General features: G+C 39.3%; 1 long non-coding RNA gene across 2 annotated transcripts in view; it reads left to right on the top strand.

Annotated features, from left to right (window-relative positions):
• The window catches only part of LOC145530616 (uncharacterized), a 35,678-nt gene extending 22,519 nt beyond the window's left edge, over window positions 1-13,159 (top strand). Inside the window, exon 6 of one of the 2 annotated variants that reach the window (XR_014071934.1) lies at window positions 12,776-13,159. This is a non-coding gene — a long non-coding RNA (uncharacterized LOC145530616). Of the gene's footprint in view, window positions 1-7,573; window positions 7,794-12,775 lie in introns of those variants that run through there. The other variant, XR_014071935.1, reaches the window with a different exon arrangement.
• The last annotated feature ends 5,229 nt before the right edge of the window (window positions 13,160-18,388 follow it).

Consider the following 18,388-nt stretch of genomic DNA (forward strand, 5'->3'; position numbering starts at 1 on the left):
AGCAGGAAGACGGTGGGACCGGAAGGCTGGGAAGGACGCTGACCCCAAGCCCTTCCTGTGAGGACAGAGTGTTCTCCCCAGACTGGAACCTCACATAATGCTTAACTTGACTCAGTTTCCTCTTTGTAGTAGATTTCCCCCACCCCTCACCATTTTTCTAAGATCACAATTTCCTCTTACACGCAACTTTCAATCAATCTGAGTCCAGCTGTTTCTTCTTCTGGAGATTGCTTGCCAAGTTCCCTTCCTTTCTATCTACCCTTGCGTGTGTGGTTACCAAGTCACTTTAGTTGTGTTGAACTCTTTGTGACCCTGTGGACTGTAGCCTGCCAGGCTCCTTGTCCACAGGATTCTCCAGCAAGTATACTGGAGTGGGTTGCCATGCCCTCCTCCAGGGGATCTTCCCGTTCCAGGGATCCAACCCACGTCTGCATTGGCAGGCAGGGTCTTTATCACTAGCACCACCTGGGAAGCCCATCCACCCTTATTACAGCACAGTGGGTGACTTTCATAGTCCCCTAATGTACTCTGCCATCTACTTGCCCTCTTCAGTCCTGTCTTTGCTATACACTGGTTGCATTCTTTTTTTTTCCAGAAGATCATTTTAATTTTCACTTCTCTCTAAAAAATGTAATAACTTCCTGTTGCCTGTAGCATAAAATACAAATTCCTCTATGTGGCATTAATGGTTTCCCACCAGCTAAACTTAACCTGCATTCTAAAATATCTTCCCACTAATTGCTTCCACAAGCCCATCCTTCTCCTCATTGTCATTTACCACAAATGCCTTATGCTTCTCCGTGGGTCTTTGCTTGTGCAATTCTTGTTACTAACTGGAATAGTCTCCCCCATGAGTACTTACTTCTTCCTCCCCAACAAAAAGAGCACCTCTCCTGCATCACTAATAAGCCAACTCCTGTTTTACGTCCGTGAACACTTGCTAACCCTGCAGCCCTCATGATCTCATTTTCCTCTGACCTCTATACCTGTGGTAGGCAGAATAGCCGACAAAGATATCTATGTTCTAGTTTCTGGAGTCGGTGTTGTGTTAAATTATGGGGAAATAAGAATCTGGCAAGTGTAACTAAAGTTGTTGTTGCTTAGTCACTTAGTTGTGTCTGACTCTTCTGCGACCCCATGGACTGCAGCCTGCCAGGCTCCTCTCTCTGTCCATGGGATTCTCCAGGCAAGGATACTGGAGTGGGTTGCCCTTTCCTTTTCCAGCAGATCTTCGTGACCCAGAGGTTGAACTCATGTCTCCTGTATTGACAGATGAATTCTTTACCACTGAACCACCAGGGAAGCCATACTTAAAATTACAGACCTTAAAGTAAGGAAGGAATCCTGTATTACCCAGGTGGTCTCAATCTTATCAGATGAGCCCTTAGAACCTTATCTGGCTGCAGATGGGGCAGGAGAGGAGGCAGTGAGGTGCAGCAGAAGGAAAAGGTAGAGGGTCTAACTGTGATGAGGATTTCACTGGCTGGCTTTGAGATAACAGGGACCCACCAGGAAAGACTAGAGAGAGACTCCTAGGAGTTGAGTGGCCCTCAGTGGACAGCCAGCAAGAGAATGAAGCTTCAATTCTTCAAGTGCTAGAAACTGAATTCCTCCAAAAACCCAGGTGAAATAGGAAGAAGATTCTTTTTTTTTTTTTTTTTAATAAATTTATTTATTTTAGTTGGGGGCTAATTACTTTACAATATTGTAATAGTTTTTGCCATACATTGACATGAATCAGCCATGGGTTTACATGTGTTCCCCTTCCCGGACACCCCACCCACCTCCCTCCCCATCCCATCCTTCTGGATCATCCCATTGCCCCGGCCCTGAGCCCTTGTCACATGCATCGAACATGGAATGGTGCTCTGTTTCACATATGACAATACACATGTCTCAATGCCATTCTCCCAGAACGTCCCACCCTCACCTTCTCCCTCAGAGTCCATAAAATTGTTCCATGCGTCTGTGTCTCTTATTCTGTCTCGCATATAGGGTTATCGTTACCATCTTTCAAATTCCATATATATGCATTAGTATACTGTATTGTTGTTTTTCTTTCTGGCTTACTTCACTCTGTATAATGGGCTCCAGTTTCATCCATCTCAGTAGAACCGATTCAAATGTATTTTTTTTAATGGCTGAGTAATATTCCATTGTGTATATGTACCACAGCTTCCTTATCCATTCGTCTGCTGATGGACATCTAGGTTGCTTCCATGTCCTGGCTATTGTAAACAGTGCTGCGATGAACATTGGGGTACACGCGTCTCTTTCAATTCTGGTCTCCTCGGTGTATATGCCCAGCAGTGGGATTGCTGGGTCATATGGCAGTTCTATTCCCAGTTTTTTAAGGAATCTCCACACTGTTCTCCATAGTGGCTGTACTAGTTTGCATTCCCACCAACAGTGTAAGAGGGTTCCCTTTTCTCCACACCCTCTCCAGCATTTATTGCTTGTAGACTTTTGGATAGCAGCCATTCTGACTGGTGTGAAATGATTAACACACAGAAATCCCTTGCATTCCTATACTCCAATAATGAGAAAACAGAAAGAGAAATTAAGGAAACAATACCATTCACCATTGCATCAAAAAGAATAAAATACTTAGGAATATATCTACCTAAAGAAACAAAAGACTTATATATAGAAAACTATAAAACACTGATGAAAGAAATCAAAGAGGACACAAGCAGATGGAGAAATATACCGTGTTCATGGATTGGAAGAATTAATATAGTGAAAATGAGTATTCTACCCAAAGCAATCTACAGATTCAATGCAATCCCTATCAAGCTACCAATGGTATTTTTCACAGAACTAGAACAAATCATCTCACAATTTGTATGGAAATATAAGAAACCTCGAATAGCCAAAGCAATCTTGAGGAAGAAGAATGGAACTGGAGGAATCAATCTGCCTGACTTCAGGCTCTACTACAAAGCCACAGTCATCAAGACAGTATGGTATTGGCACAAAGATAGAAATATAGATCAATGGAACAAAATAGAAAGCCCAGAGATAAACCCACGCACATATGGACACCTTATCTTCGACAAAGGAGGCAAGAATATACAATGGAGAAAAGACAATCTCTTTAACAAGTGGTGCTGGGAAAACTGGTCAACCACTTGTAAAAGAATGAAACTAGAACACTTCCTAACACCGTACACAAAAATAAACTCAAAATGGATTAAAGATCTAAACGTAAGACCAGAAACAATAAAACTCCTAGAGGAAAACATAGGCAAAACACTCTCCGACATAAATCACAGCAGGATCCTCCATGACCCACCTCCCAGAATATTGGAAATAAAAGCAAAAATAAACAAATGGGACCTAATTAAAATTAAAAGCTTTTGCACAACAAAGGAAACTATAAACAAGGTGAAAAGACAGCCTTCAGAATGGGAGAAAATAATAGCAAATGAAGCAACAGACAAACAATTAATCTCAAAAATATACAAGCAACTTCTGCAGCTGAATTCCCGAAAAATAAACGACCCAATCAAAAAATGGGCCAAAGAACTAAACAGACATTTCTCCAAAGAAGACATACAGATGGCTAACAAACACATGAAAAGATGCTCAACATCACTCATTATTAAAGAAGATTCTTAATAAGAGTTCAGCCTTCCAAGTACTTCCAGTTTTCATTCCAATCCCAAAGAAAGGCTATGCCAAAGAATATTCAAACTACTGCACAGTTGCACTCATCTCACACCCTAGCAAAGTAATGCTCAAAATTCTCCAAGCCAGGCTTCTACAATATGTGAACCATGAACTTCCAGATGTTCAAGCTGGATTTAGAAAAGGCAGAGGAACCAGAGATCAAATTGCCAACATCCATTTGATCATTGAAAAAGCAAGAGAGTTCCAGAAAAACATCTATTTCTGCTTTATTGACTACACCAAAGCCTTTGATTGTGTGGATCACAATAAACTGTGGAAAATTCTTCAAGAGATGGGCATACCTGACCACCTTACCTGCCTTCTGGAAATCTGTATGCAGGTCAAGAAGCAACAGTTAGAACCATAGAACAAAAGACTGTTTCCAAATTGGAAAAGGAGTACGTCAAAGTTGTTTATTGTCACCCTGCTTATTTAACTTATATGCAGAGTACATCATGTGAAATGCCAAGATGGATGAAGCACGAGCTGGAATCAAGATTGCTGGGAGAAATACCAATAACCTCAGATATGCAGATGCCACCACCCTTACAGCAGAAAGCAGAGAGGAACTGAAGAGCCTCTTGATGAAAGTGAAAGAGGAGAGTGAAAAAGTTGGCTTAAAACTCAACATTTAAAAAACTAAGATCATGGCATCTGGTCCCAACATTTCATGGCAAATAGATGGGGAAACAATGGAAACAGTGAGAGACTTTATTTTCTTGGGCTCCAAAATCACTGTGGACAGTGACTGCAGCATGAAATTAAAAGACACTTGCTCCTTGGAAGAAAAGTGATAACCAACCTAGGCAGCATATTACAAAGCAGAGACATTACTTTGCCAACAAAGGTCTGTCTAGTTAAAGCTATGGTTTTTCCAGTAATCATGTATTAGTGAGAATCAGACCATTAAGAAAGCTGAGTGCTGAATTGATGGTTTTGAACTATGGTGTTGAAGAAGACTCTTGAGAGTCCCTTGGACTGCAAGGAGGTCAAACCAGTCAATCCTAAAGGAAATTAGTCCTGAATATTCAGTGGAAGGACTGATGTTGAAGCTGAAACTCCAATACTTTGACTACCTGATGTGAAGAAGTGACTCATTGGAAAAGATCCTGATGCTGGGAAAGGTTGAAGGCAGGAGAAGGGGACGACAGAGGACGAGATGATTGGGTGACATCACCGACTCAATGGGCATGAGTTTGAGCAAGCTCTGGGAGTTCGTGATGGACAGGGAGGCCTGGTATGCTGCAATCCATAAAGTTGCAAAGAGTCAGACACGAATGAGTGACTGAACTGAACTTCCAAGTACTAACCAGGCCTGATCCGCCTTAGCTTCTGAGATGAGATGAGATTGGACATGTTCAGGGTTATATCACTATATACAAGCTATAGAATGGGAGAATATATTTGCAAATGATGCCACCAACAAGGGGTTAATCTCCAGAATATACGAATAGTTCATACAGTACAGTATCAAAGAAATGAAAATAAACCCAAACAAAAAATGGGCAGAAGATCTAAATAGATATTTCTCCAAAGAAGACATACAGATGGCCATTAGGCACATGAAAGGATGCCCAACATCTCTAATTATTAGAGAAATGTAATTCAAAACTACAAACAGCAAATGCTGAGAGGGTGTGGAGAGAACAGCAACTACATTGTTGTTTGGAATGTGAATTGGTACAGCCCCTATGGAGAATGGTATGGAGCTTCCTTAACAAACTAAACATCAGTTCAGTTCAGTCAGTTCAGTCATTCAGTCGTGTCTGACTCTTTGTGACCCCATGGACTGCAGCATGCCAGGCCTCCCTGTCCATCACCAACTCCCAGAATCCAACCAAACCCATGTCCATCGAGTCGGTGATGCCATCCAACCATCTCATCCTCTGTCGTCCCCTTCTCCTCCCACCTTCAATCTTTCCCAGCATCAGAGTCTTTTCCAATGAGCCAGTTCTTCGTACCAGGTGGCCAAAGTATTGGAATTTCAGCATCAGCATCAGTCCTTCCAATGAATATTCAGGACTGATTTCCTTTCAGATGGACTGGTTGGATCTCCTTGCAGTCCAAGGGATTCTCAAGAGTCTTCTCCAACACCACAGTTCAAAAACATCAATTCTTCGGCACTCAACTTTCTTTATACTCCAACTCTCACATCCATACATGACTACTGGAAAAACCACAGCTTTGACTACATGGACCTTTGTTGGCAAAGTAATGTCTCTGCTTTTAAATACACTGTCTAGGTTGGTCATAACTTTTATTCCAAGGAACAAGTGTCTTTTAATTTCATGGCTGCAGTCACCATCTGCTGTGATTTTGGAGCCCAAGAAAGTAAAGTCTGTCACTGTTTCCACTCTTTCCCCATTTATCTGCCATGAAGTGATGGGACCGGATGCCATGATCTTAGTTTTCTGAATGTTGAGTTTTAAGCCAGCCTTTTCACTCTCCTCTTTCACTTTCATCAAGAGTCTCTTTAGTTCTTCGCTTTCTGCCATAAGGGTGGTGTCATCTGCATATCTGAGGTAACTGATATTTCTCCAGGCAATCTTGATTCCAGCTTGTGCTTCATCCAGCCCAGTATTTCTCATGATGTACTCTGCATATAAGTTAAATACGCATGGTGACAATATACAGCCTTGACATACTTCTTTCCCTATTTGGAACCAGTCTGTTGTTCCATGTCCAGCTCTAACTGTTGCTTCTTGTCATGCATACAGATTTCTCAAGAGGTAGGTGAGGTGGTCTGGTATTCCCACCTCTTTAAGAATTTCCCACAGTTTATTCCACACAATCAAAGGCTTTGGCACAGTCAATAAAACAGAAGTAGATGTTTTTCTGGAACTCTTGCTGTTTTGATGATCCAACAGATGTTGGCAATTTGATCTCTGGTTCCTCTGCCTTTTCTAAATCCAGCTTGAACATCTGGAAGTTCACAGTTCACATACTGTTGAAGCCTGGCTTGGAGCTCTCATATGACCTTGCTCTCCCACTCCTAAGTATACATCTAGAGAAAACCATAATTTGAAAAGATACATGCATCCCAGTGTTCACTGGAATGCTATTTACAATAGCCAAGACATGCTGCTGCTGCTGCTGCTAAGTCGCTTCAGTCGTGTCCAACTCTGTGCGACCCCATAGACGGCAGCCCACCAGGCTCCCCCATCCCTGGGATTCTCCAGGCAAGAACACTGAAGTGGGTTGCATTTCCTTTTCCAATGCAGGAAAGTGGAAAGTGAAAGTGAAGTCACTCAGTTGTGTCCGACTGCCAAGACATGGAAGCACCCTAAATATCCACTGATGAGTGGATAAAGAGGATGTGGTGTACATAACAACTTAATATTACTCAGCCTTAAAAATGAATGAAATAATGCAGTTTGCAGTAACATGAATGGACCCAGAGCTTCTCATATATTAAGTGAAGTAAACCAAACAGCCTGGAGAAGGAAATGGCAACCTGCTCCAGTATTCTTGCCAGGAAAGTCCCATAGACAAAGAGCCTGGCAGGCTACAGTCCATGGGGTCACAAGAATTGGACACAACTGAGTGACTAACACACACACACACACACACACACACACACACAAGCCAAACAGAGGAAGACAAATATCATATGATATCACTTATATGTGGAATCTTCAGAAAATATGAGTGAACTTAAAAACAGAAATAAACCCATAGACAAAACAAACTTATGGTTACCAAAAGGGAAGGGAGGATGGATGCATTAGGGGTGTGGGATTAACACTTAAACACTAGTGTATATAAAATAGATCACCAACTAGAATGTATACTTATCACTTACATCTGAGCTGGACTTTTTCTCCTCCTGTTGTCCCACAGAGCATAATAGAATCAGTGCTGTGGGGGTTTCAAGAAGATTGCAGCTTTTGCTTCTTTGCAGTGCTCGGCTGCATGTGAAGAAGTCCAGGATGAAAGAGCGAGTGGAGACAGGCCCGGCCGGCCGTCACTTCAGACCTCCCTACTTAGGCCCCAGGTCATCAGGACACCTGGTTCCGGTCCAGCCACCAGCCTGCTGCAGACACAGAGTCCAGCTGAGATTGGAAGAACTGTGTGGTCAGCCCCCAAAATCCCGAAATATGATAAATTGTTGTCTTAATTTACTCAGCTTCATTTTTTTGTTTTGTTTTGTTTTGGCAGCAATACATACCTGATGCTAAAGGTTATCTTAAATTTCTTTCATAGTCCCCCATAGCCTCCTTACAGCCTAGCCCACCCTTGTACATTATAAACACTCAAGTGTTTTTCAATGGAATTAGTACCTGCTTTTTCCTTGATCTTTTTACAAATTCAATTTATTTAATTTTGTGTTTACTAAGTTAGATTTTTTAGTTGGCTCTTTTAGAAGCCTGATCACATATTTGCAAACTAGTTTCATAATTTGGATAAAAACATACTGATCTTTTGGGCTTCCCAGGTGGCTGAGTGGTAAAGAATCTGCCTGCAAATGCAGGAGACACAGGTTTGATCCCTGGTCCAGGAAGACCCACTGGAGAAGGAAATACTGACCCATTCCAGCATTCTTGCCTGGGAAAACCCATGGACAGAGGAACCTCATGGGCTACAGTCCATGGGTTGCAAAGAGTTGGGCATAACTTAGTGACTGAACAACAACAAACTTATCTTTAAGCTGTATAGACAGGATAAGGCAAGTAAGAAAGGTACCCCTGACTCTCATAATTGGGTAAGTGTGTGAGTCATATGTCTTTGATTTATGCTGATTTTGTGCAAGCCATATAGTTTCCTGGACCTTGATTAGCTTGTCTAAGTTGGGAAGTCTGCATCAGAGAGGCTGTACTGTCTTTTCCAAGCATTCTGTTTACAGACCTGGCTTAGACAGTTGTGGCCATAGGGGCAAGAACTGCTGAGTTCATTCTAAGTTTAAAGCAGCTGTCAAAGAGGAGAAACTGTTTTCTCTGGGGTAGAAGACAAGACCCAGTGGTCACTGCTTTAAGTGATTCAGTTTCATGATATGTTTTGTCATTTGTTGGGAAGGAAATTAATTTGTGATCCTTATCCAGCTCCCTCAGTCTACATCATAAAATATATCACAATTGACAGGTGGCTGGCAGCCTCAGCAGGGAGAACAAGGAATCATTTTAAGAATGAATGGGCCTCTTTAATTCAGCAATCACGTGTTTTCAGAAGACCATCGGAACATGTTTACTGTTACCAATTTCCTCACTGGAAATACTTTCAAATCAGTTAGAGCAGTCATCCATGATTTAGTAAAATTAAAAAAAATTTTTTTAATTAATTTTTATTGAAGTATAGTTGTTTTACAATCTTGTGTTAGTTTTTGTTGTATAGCAAAGAGAATCAGCAGACTCAAACCATATATCAAGGCCTTTATAAAATGTGTAAATTCTGCATAAAAATAATTAGATTTTGCATTTTTCAATAAATAAAAAGAAAATTACAGTTGAGATTATGCTCCAAGTACATTTAGTTAGATCTAATTAGAGTAATGATCATCTATCAATGTGAAATTAGGACTTTTCTATTAGATTAACAACTTTATTTTTCCAAGAAAAAATACTATGTGATTTGATGCAAACCAATATTATCTAAAGAAATCAATTTACTAAAAAAAAGAAAAAAGAAAGAATGAATGGCTCTCTTACACCTTGCAGAGTGGCAGTTTCTTTCATATTTGTGTTACAATAAACATATGTTGCTGCAATGCTGGAAGATGCTGAAGCTTGTTCTATGGTTGGTGAGTAAGCGGAAGTAAAGAGATAGCTTTCTTAACCTAAACTAATCTAAATAATGTCTTATTCCTTAGGGAGAAAACTTATGAATACAGATTTCTTTGTTGTTATCCGATTACTGCTCTCCATGGTAAGTGCATGCTGTTGATCACAGCAGAGTGCAATGGCCTCTCCTCTGGATGAAATATCTGAGGCCCACTAATGGGGGCAGTAGCTGCCGGCTCACAAACTATTGTTTCCACTCTCAGGTCTGAGGATTACGTGAGCTGATGCCTCTAACCTCCCGCTCTCTCTGATCTTCATTTCATAGACAGGAGCCAGAAGCTTCCTTGTCCTCTTGGCACTTCCCACCTCCATCTCCTGATTCTAGCCCAGAGACCAGCAGTTTGGGGGAAACCAACCTTTCCCCTCTAAGTCTAGTCCACCTTCTTGGAATTTATACTTTATCCTTGAATTGGGAAATAAGGATAAGACATCTTTCAAAGTTTCATAGCAATAGAGACAAGAATACAAATTTTCTGTATCTCTAGCCTGCTTCATGCAGATGGAATACATCTTCACATCTGAGACAGAAATAACTTCATCGTCATTCAAGGAACCTGGAAACTTCTGGTTCTTTCATCATGGCTCCTGTTACAGACAATCATATGTCACACACTCCAACGTTGTATATAACTTAAGTTCGGTGTCCTTTCCACAGCATTCTTGCAAGTAATTACCAAATATTTTTAGGCTTAATAAAAGGCAACATTATAAAAATTAATGGCCACTAGGCTACCTGTAAAATGTTAATATAGATTAAAGATTAGTAATACTTACCATTTTTTCGGATAACCCTCTCTTCTAAACCAGTATAAATTGAGGTATATTGAGAAGCTTGCCATATTCACTTAGATGTACAAACACTAGGTATAAAAACACCTTTCAAAACTCTTGTAAATACTTCTGCTTCAGATATAATGGAGCTCAGGGCCAGAATTACCTTCCTTTCTTACACTAGTAGAAAACTAGTCAAAACATATAAGAAATGATGTTCACCCATTGGAAGATGGGAAATGGACAGTGATTCCAGGAGAAGAAAAGCAGCTGAGGGGCTTTCTATAACTGCCCCAGGTCATGAACTGGAAAGGGTGTTCTGACTACATAAGGGGGAGGGAAAACCAAAAGCCAGCCTGTAGTCCCAGTGACCTGAGGATACAGAGTTCAGAGCATAGGAAGGACGGGATCAGGGCCCGAACAAGGGTGAGGAGAACAAGCCGTTTGTCTCAGGCACAAAAGTTAAACAGAGAAGGCAATGGCACCCCACTCCAGTACTCTTGCCTGGAGAATCCCAGGGACGGCGGGGCCTGGTGGGCTGTCTGTGGGGTCGCACAGAGTCAGACACGACTAAAGCGACTTAGCAGCAGCAGCAGCAAAAGTTAAAGGGATGCTGAAAACTAAGTACTCAAGAATAAAAAAAATTAATCCAATATTTTAAAAATTAAAATTAATATAAAAAACTCATGATGAGCAAAATATCAAACTTTTAAAAAAAGACAGAAACTGACTCTGAACATGCATGATTTGGCTGCCCTTGCCTTACTCTGATCCACCTCTATCAGAATTTTTAATTTTGATGAAGTCCAACATATCAATTTTTACTTGTATTTGGTTTACTAAATCTTTGCCTATATCAAATTTACAAAGATTTTCTCCTATATTTTCCTCTAGAAATTTTATTGTTTTTACTTTTAAATTTAAGAATGAATTTTATCAAATTAATTTTATTTATGTTGTGAGTTAGGGGTCAAGATTCTTTTTTTTGAATACAAATATATTAGTGGTTTCAGCATCTCTTGATGAAGTGAATATGTTTCTCTATTTGATGACATTTTGGCTTTTGTGAAAAATCAGTTGGCCACACATATGTATATAGGTTTTTGGACTCTATTTTATTTTCATGATATGTTTGTCTACCATTATATCATTACCACGTTGTCTTGATTATTGTGATTTTTAGTAAGTCTTAAAATAAGATGGTGTGAGTATTCTAGCTTGTTCTTTGATTTTAAAATTGTTTTCATTATTCTAGGTCCTTTTATTTGTATTTTGATTTTAGATTGAGCTTACTAATGTCTGCTACTATGACGTTTAAGTAAAATTTTTGAATCTGTAATTCAAATTTGAGGAGAATGTGTATCATATCAAGCCTTCTAGTTTATGAACTTGAACTTGTAATATTGTATATTTCTCTCCAATTAGTCTGCTTCAATGGTTCTCCATAATGCTGTGTAGTTTTTAGTATAGAGATCATGTGCTTTTCAAGTTAAATTTATTCAATTAATTTCAATTTTCAATTTTTTTGCTGGGGTATAGACATATAATTGATTTTTACATGTTAAACTTTTGCTAGCTATTAATAAAGTCACTAATCAATTTCAAAAAAATTGTAGATTCCTTTGAAATTTTATGTAGAGAAACTCATATGGTCTGTAAATAGAGATAAATCTGTTTCTCCATTTCTCTTTTCAAATCATGCCATTCCTCACTCCCTCTCCTGCATCCTTTCTTTCTTCTGTCTATATCTATCGTCTATCTATCATTTTCCAGTTGCAATAATTAAGACCTCTTGAGGCTCTGTATGTTTTTCTTCAATATTTTCTCTCTCTTTTCAAGTTGAATTATTGCTTTCTGTATATCTTCACTCTCGCTAATTCTTTCTCATGCCAGCTCTAAGATACTGTTAACCCCCATTCTCTTATTTTAGACATTTTACTTGAAGTTGTACAATTTATATTTAAAATTTTTATTTCTCTTCTGAGATTTCCTATCGATTTACTTATGGCCAACCGTGCTTTCTTTTACTTTTAAAATAACTTTGGCCCTTTGAACATATTTACAGTTGCTGCTTTAAAGTCTTTGTTAAATCCAACACATAAGTGGGATGAATTTTTTTGGCAGTCTTTTTTTTTTTTTTTGCTGAATATGACTCATATTTTCTTGTTTAATTATGGATTTGGTTATTTAGCAGTCATCTTTGACAGCACATTGTAGAGATTCTGGAAAATGTTGATCTTATTTTAGTGGGCAGTTCGATTACTGGCTGGTCACCTTGCACTTTATAATCTTGGCCTTAGTAATCTGCTTTGTTAGGATAGATGTTTGGAAAGATGTTTGGAGGGGTTTTTCAGCCTCTCACTTGATGGGACTCAATTTCTGCTCTTTGTCTTCCAGGAGATCTTGTCAGGGTTTGGTTTTAGGTTTTATTTGGGTAGGTATGGAATAAGACACAGGCCTTACTTCTAAAGGGCAGTGTTTTGTTGTCCTGGAGGATACCCAAAGTGCTAGGGAAATTTTTAACAAGCACTGCTTGACCACTAACATCTCTTTTCCAGGTTGAACCCTGTAGCAGCTGCTTTCTGGAAGCCTTCTGTGATATCAGTTTGACAGTGCACAGCACAGCCTTTGGTCATGCGGTATATGAGGAATCCTCTGTCCAAAATTTAAAGTCCCTACTGTGTGTATCTGCTGCTTCTGGTGTCCTGGCCCTATGGATTCCAGCTGTTCCAACTCTGATCCCTGCCTCCTTAGCTCGGATGGATTGCCACTTGGACTCCGGCTCACCACACTGCAGTCAAGAGTTGTCCCAAGATTTCCCCGGTGGTTCGGTGGTTAATACGCCATGCTCTGAGTGCAGGGGGCACAGGTTTGATCCCTGGTTGGGGAACAAAGACCCCTGCATGCTTCATGTGAGGGCAAAATAAAATCAACAAAAACCCTAATTTGTCCCCAGTCAGACAGCTAGGTTATCATGAATGAGACTCACATTGTGAGTTCCTTTTTCAGGGAGCACAGCCTTGAACGGCTTGTGGTCCAGTGCTGAAACCCAGATGCCTCATATATCTGACCCATTATTACACTTGCTTATGATAGGAATGCCACTCTGGTGCTAGTTACTGCACTATGGTCAGGGTCATTTTAATCTTTATATAATATCAATGACAGAGTTCTTTATATTTGTTCAACATATAGGCTCTGGCAGTAAAGAATCTGCCTGAAATGCAAGAGACCCGGGTTCAGTCCCTCAGTTGGGAAGATCCCCTGGAGAAGGGAATGGCAACCCACTCCAGTATTCTTGTCTGGAGAATTCCATGGACAGAGGAACCTGGAGGACTACAGTCCATGGGGACGCAAAGAGTCAGACATGATTAGTGCTTGTACACTTCACACTGTAGTTTTGATCATACAACCTTCTTGTGAATACACGAAAAACAAAAATATAAGTGAAAGGAATTGAGTATTATTCCTAAAACTTCAAATTCTTTTGAATTACTTCAACTCAGAGTTGTTGGTGCTTGTAATTTTCCATACCATTGTATGGTGCTCTGGGCCACTGAGATCGCTAGTGATTCCTCAAATGACTGATCTATTGATTCTGTGATTCTCTTCAAGTTGCTGTCACTTCTGAATTTTGATGTTGATACATTTAAGGAGTGTAAATGTGCAGCAGCATCGTATGTTATGACTGCCATCTGGTCCACAGTAATTATGAGATACCATGGGCAGTAAGAAAGCATCCAGATCTTCAAGATATTAAAATGTGGGTAAATGTGCAGATTAGAATCAGTGGTGTACAATATCTGACTCAAACTGTATGCATCTTAATTGTGAGAAAACTATAGACTAACTCTTAAAATATAAAAACATTTTTATTATATTACAGGGACTGTATTTAGCATGATTCTAGAATTAATCGCTGGTCTTTACTCTTATAACTAACACTGGATATATAATGTAATCCACTACTAATTTTTATTAATATAACTTAACAGAGAATCAAAGTTAATTTTGTTTTTTTCCTCCAAAGTTAATTTTGAATATCAATGTGGAAAAAAAATGTAGAGAAGAAAGAAAGATATCTACATACAAGGATTTATCGATTTCCTGTGTTAGGGCCAAGGGCAGGCTGCCCCAACACATACCTCAATGAATAGAGATTATTTTGAATTAAAGTTACTTGAGAAACAGTTGGTAAAAACAGATACACAAAAAACACCCTTACCCCCTACATTTCCCCTGAGAGCAGGAAATAAACCTTCCATGTAAAAGTGTCCTTCCTATACCAGGGGGATAGAAAGATTTCTTATCAACAAAGTTAGGGAATTCAAGGCTAAGGAAGCTATATAAACAGGCTTTATTACTTCTTCATTAGTCTGCTTCCCCAAGCACAAGCCTCTTTCACAGATACTTTTTTTTGTTTGTGTAAAAATAATATACAAACAGCCTACTTTGGTCACTTCAGGGGTCCTATTTCTATGAGAGCTCTGTGTCTGTGAATTAAATTAGTCTTTTTCTCTTGTTAATCTGTCTTGGTCAGGTAATTATTAGACCAGTCAAAAGAACTCAAAAGGCCTTCACCCTACATGAAAGATGGGTAAATGAATATGCTTTAGATTAAAAATAAACTATTTAGTGTGTATTTCTTAACACATCACTGCTCACATTTTGATAGCTTTGTCTTTGTAATGCTAAATAAGAGGGCTTCCACTCTACTGTTATTATGTCTGTTTTACAAAGGAAGAAATTGGAATAAAAACCAAGCAAGATTAATGAGGGAAACAACTATGATTACATAGTCACCCAGTGGTGGATGTGGGCTGCCCACCAGACAGTACAGTTTCAGAGACCCCACCCTCAAGTTTAACCTCTCCCACTGATTCACCACGTGTGCTTAGAAAAAGCATTTAGCTTCTCCAGATTTGAATATTTTTATCTGTTAAATAAAGGGAATTGTATCAGATATCTTAGTTCCATGAATTCTAATAATTAACTTCTATGACATAATTCTCCACCACTTAAGCATGGCTCTGATACTTAAGTTCTTCATGAATACTTTTACCAGACAGAAGCAGGTGAGGAAACATACTTTAAATATTTATTTGAATTTTTATAATACCATAGTGGTAACAGGGCTTCCCGTGTGGTGATAGTGGTAAAGAACCTACCTGTCAATGAAGGTAGACGTAAAAGATGAGGGTTCAGTTGCTGGGTTGGGAAGATCCCCTTGAGAAGGCACAGCAACCCACTCCAGTATTCTTGCCTGGAGAATCCCATGGACAGAGGAGCCTGTGGGCCATATGGTCCATAGGGTCGCAAAGAGTCAGACACGACTGCAGCCACTGCACACATGCCCACATAGAGATAACAGCACGGCTGAACCGAGACAGCCCAACTAAGGGTTGCTGAGGTCTTCTTTGATGATTTTATGCTTATCCAAAATTTCAAATTCCTTTTATATGGGCTCAAATATCAAGATAGTTAACATTTCCCTTGTCAAATATTCTAAAATTTTGTTGCTGTTGTTCAGTCACTAAGTCATGTTTGACTCTTTAAGATCACGTGAATTGCAGCAGGCCAGGCCTCCCTGTCCTCCACTATCACCTAGAGTTTGCTCAAATTCATGTCCATTGAGTCAGTGATGTGATCTAACCACCTCATCCTTTGCTGCCCCCTTCTCCTTTTGCCTTCATTCTTTCCAAGCATCAGGATCTTTTCCAAAGAGTTTGCTCTTTGCATCAGATGCCAAAGTATTGGTGCTTCAGCATCAATCCTTCCAGTAAGTATTAAGGGTTGATTTACTTTAGGATTTTCTGGTTTGATCTCCTTGTAGTCCAAAGAAGTCCTAAGAGTCTTCTCCAGCACCACAATTTGAAAGCATCAGTTCTTCAGTGCCCAGCCTTCTTTATGGTCCAACTCTCGCATCTATACGTGACTACTGGAAAAACCATAGCTTTGACTAGACAGACCTCTGTTGGCAAAGTGATGCCTCTGCTTTTTAATATGCTGTCTAGGTTTGTCATAGTTTTCCTTCTAATGAGCAAGCATGTTTTAGTTTCATGGCTGCAGTGATTTTGTAGCCCAAGAAAATAAAGTCTGTCACTGTTTCCATTGTTTCCCCATCTATTTGCCATGAAGTGATGGGACTTGATACCATGATCTTAGTTTTCTGAATGTTGAGTTTTAAGCCAGTTTTTTCAGTCTCCTCTTCCACACTCATCAAGAGGCTCTTTAGTTCCTCTTCACTTTCTGCCATTAGAGTGGTATCATCTGCATATTTGAACTAACACTGAAAGAAGAACTAACACTGAGAAAAGAACTAACACCAAAAAACGATGTCCTTTTCATCATAGGGGATTGGAATGCAAAAGTGGGATGTCCTAAAACTAATGCCAATCAAATTTTTGATACCTGAATTCAGATATCCTTTTTGAATAATGGTCACACTCTGTTTCTTTTGCAGCCTCAAAATTCTTTCCTGGCCTTGAGTAATGAACAGCTTTTGGTGAACATCTAAGAGCACCAACTAATAGCACCTCAGCATTCTGGAATCCTTTAATAATTTCTCTGGGTTGGTCAATATGTATTAGGCATTCTCTTTCAAAACTTTAATCATAACTAAAAAATCTACCATTATTTGGTAAACTTTTCAAAATATTTGACATTATTAGTGTCTATTGGGCAGTATATCAAAGATGGATTTTTCCTTAAAACTGTGTGTGTTTGGAATCCTGTGTCATTAGACTTAGAGTTGAACTAAAAATGTGTATAAAGTAAACGATGCTGATGAGCATAGAGTGCTATTAAGAATGTATATAATTGCTCAGTCACTTCAGTCGTGTCCAACTCTCTGCGACCCCATGGACCATGGCCTGCCAGGCTCCTCAGTCCATGGGATTCTCCAGGCAAGAATACTGGAGTGGGTTGCCAGTTCCTTCTCCAGTGATAAAGTAGGAAGTGAGTGAAGTGAGTGGAATGAAGTCGCTCAGTCGTGTCCGACTCTTTGCAACCCCATGGGCTGTAGCCAACCAGGCTCCTCTGTCCATGGGATTTTCCAGGCAAGAGTACTGGAGTGGGCTGCCATTGCCTTCTCCGATGTATATAATACTATGTAATAAAACAGATATACCCAGGAAAGCATAATTTTTCAATATATGAAAATAATTCTATTTTTACATTATTTATTATTTGATTTAGATCAGAGAATTTTATAATTAATTCCTAATCGATTCTTGGCAAAGTTTGCTGCTTTTACTTCCAGAAGATAAAGTGCATAGCAAGAATAAACTATTTCTGAATTTTTCCATGTTTTTGCACTCTATTCCCTTAGCCCTGCATTTATCTCTCAGTTTTCACACACAATGATCTAAATGAAATTTTTGAGATGAATATTAGTTTTTCACAACATACAACATCTGTTCCAAATTGAGGTAATAGGGTTATAGTCAATGGGATACAAAGTACTCATGGAAACATTCATGTTGAGAAAGAGTCTTCTGGGACAGCTGAAAGGTGGATCTTCTGTTTGCCAGGTGAGTGCCTTCCACTGGAGGCTGGGGAAGCATCAGGACTGGAAGACAACACAGATTATTGTTGAGATGAAGATGAATCTCAGACACAATCTGAGATCAGCCACGCACAGAACTTTGTTTATTTCTAAAATGGGTTGTTCAAACATGGTGTTCCTTATGTGGAAAAATGTAGTGAATGAAGGGACAGAGGGAGAAGGGTGACTGTTCTCAGATAAGCTGGAGACATTTATTAAACCTTGTTTTATCTTAAACATTTCACTAGGAGGGTGTGTGTAACACTGGCTTAATATCAGGGTACAGAATGAGGAAATTAAACAAGTGTATCTCAGAATGTATTTCTTTAAATAGACTCTTTCTTTCTTTACTCAAAGTCTTTTTTATTTATTTAAATAAATAAAGTTAAAAAGTATAGCCATTTATTTAAAGTCTTTTTTAAAAATTGACTTTGTTTTGATCCATGTAACAACTTCAGATTTGAGAAACAGAAGGAGCCACAAAGGATAAGTTATTAGCAAAGGGAATAGAAATAATTAGGTATACCTTCTTGCCCTTTCATATTTATCAAGCTCGTTTCATTCTATTTTAAAGCACTTCTGTGTCAGATGTATATTGGTAATTATTTTCAATGTAAAACCTGAG

This window comes from Giraffa tippelskirchi, chromosome 12 (assembly GCF_054371585.1).
Source record: "Giraffa tippelskirchi isolate mGirTip1 chromosome 12, T2T-mGirTip1v1.2.pri, whole genome shotgun sequence".
Lineage (NCBI taxonomy): Eukaryota > Metazoa > Chordata > Mammalia > Artiodactyla > Giraffidae > Giraffa > Giraffa tippelskirchi.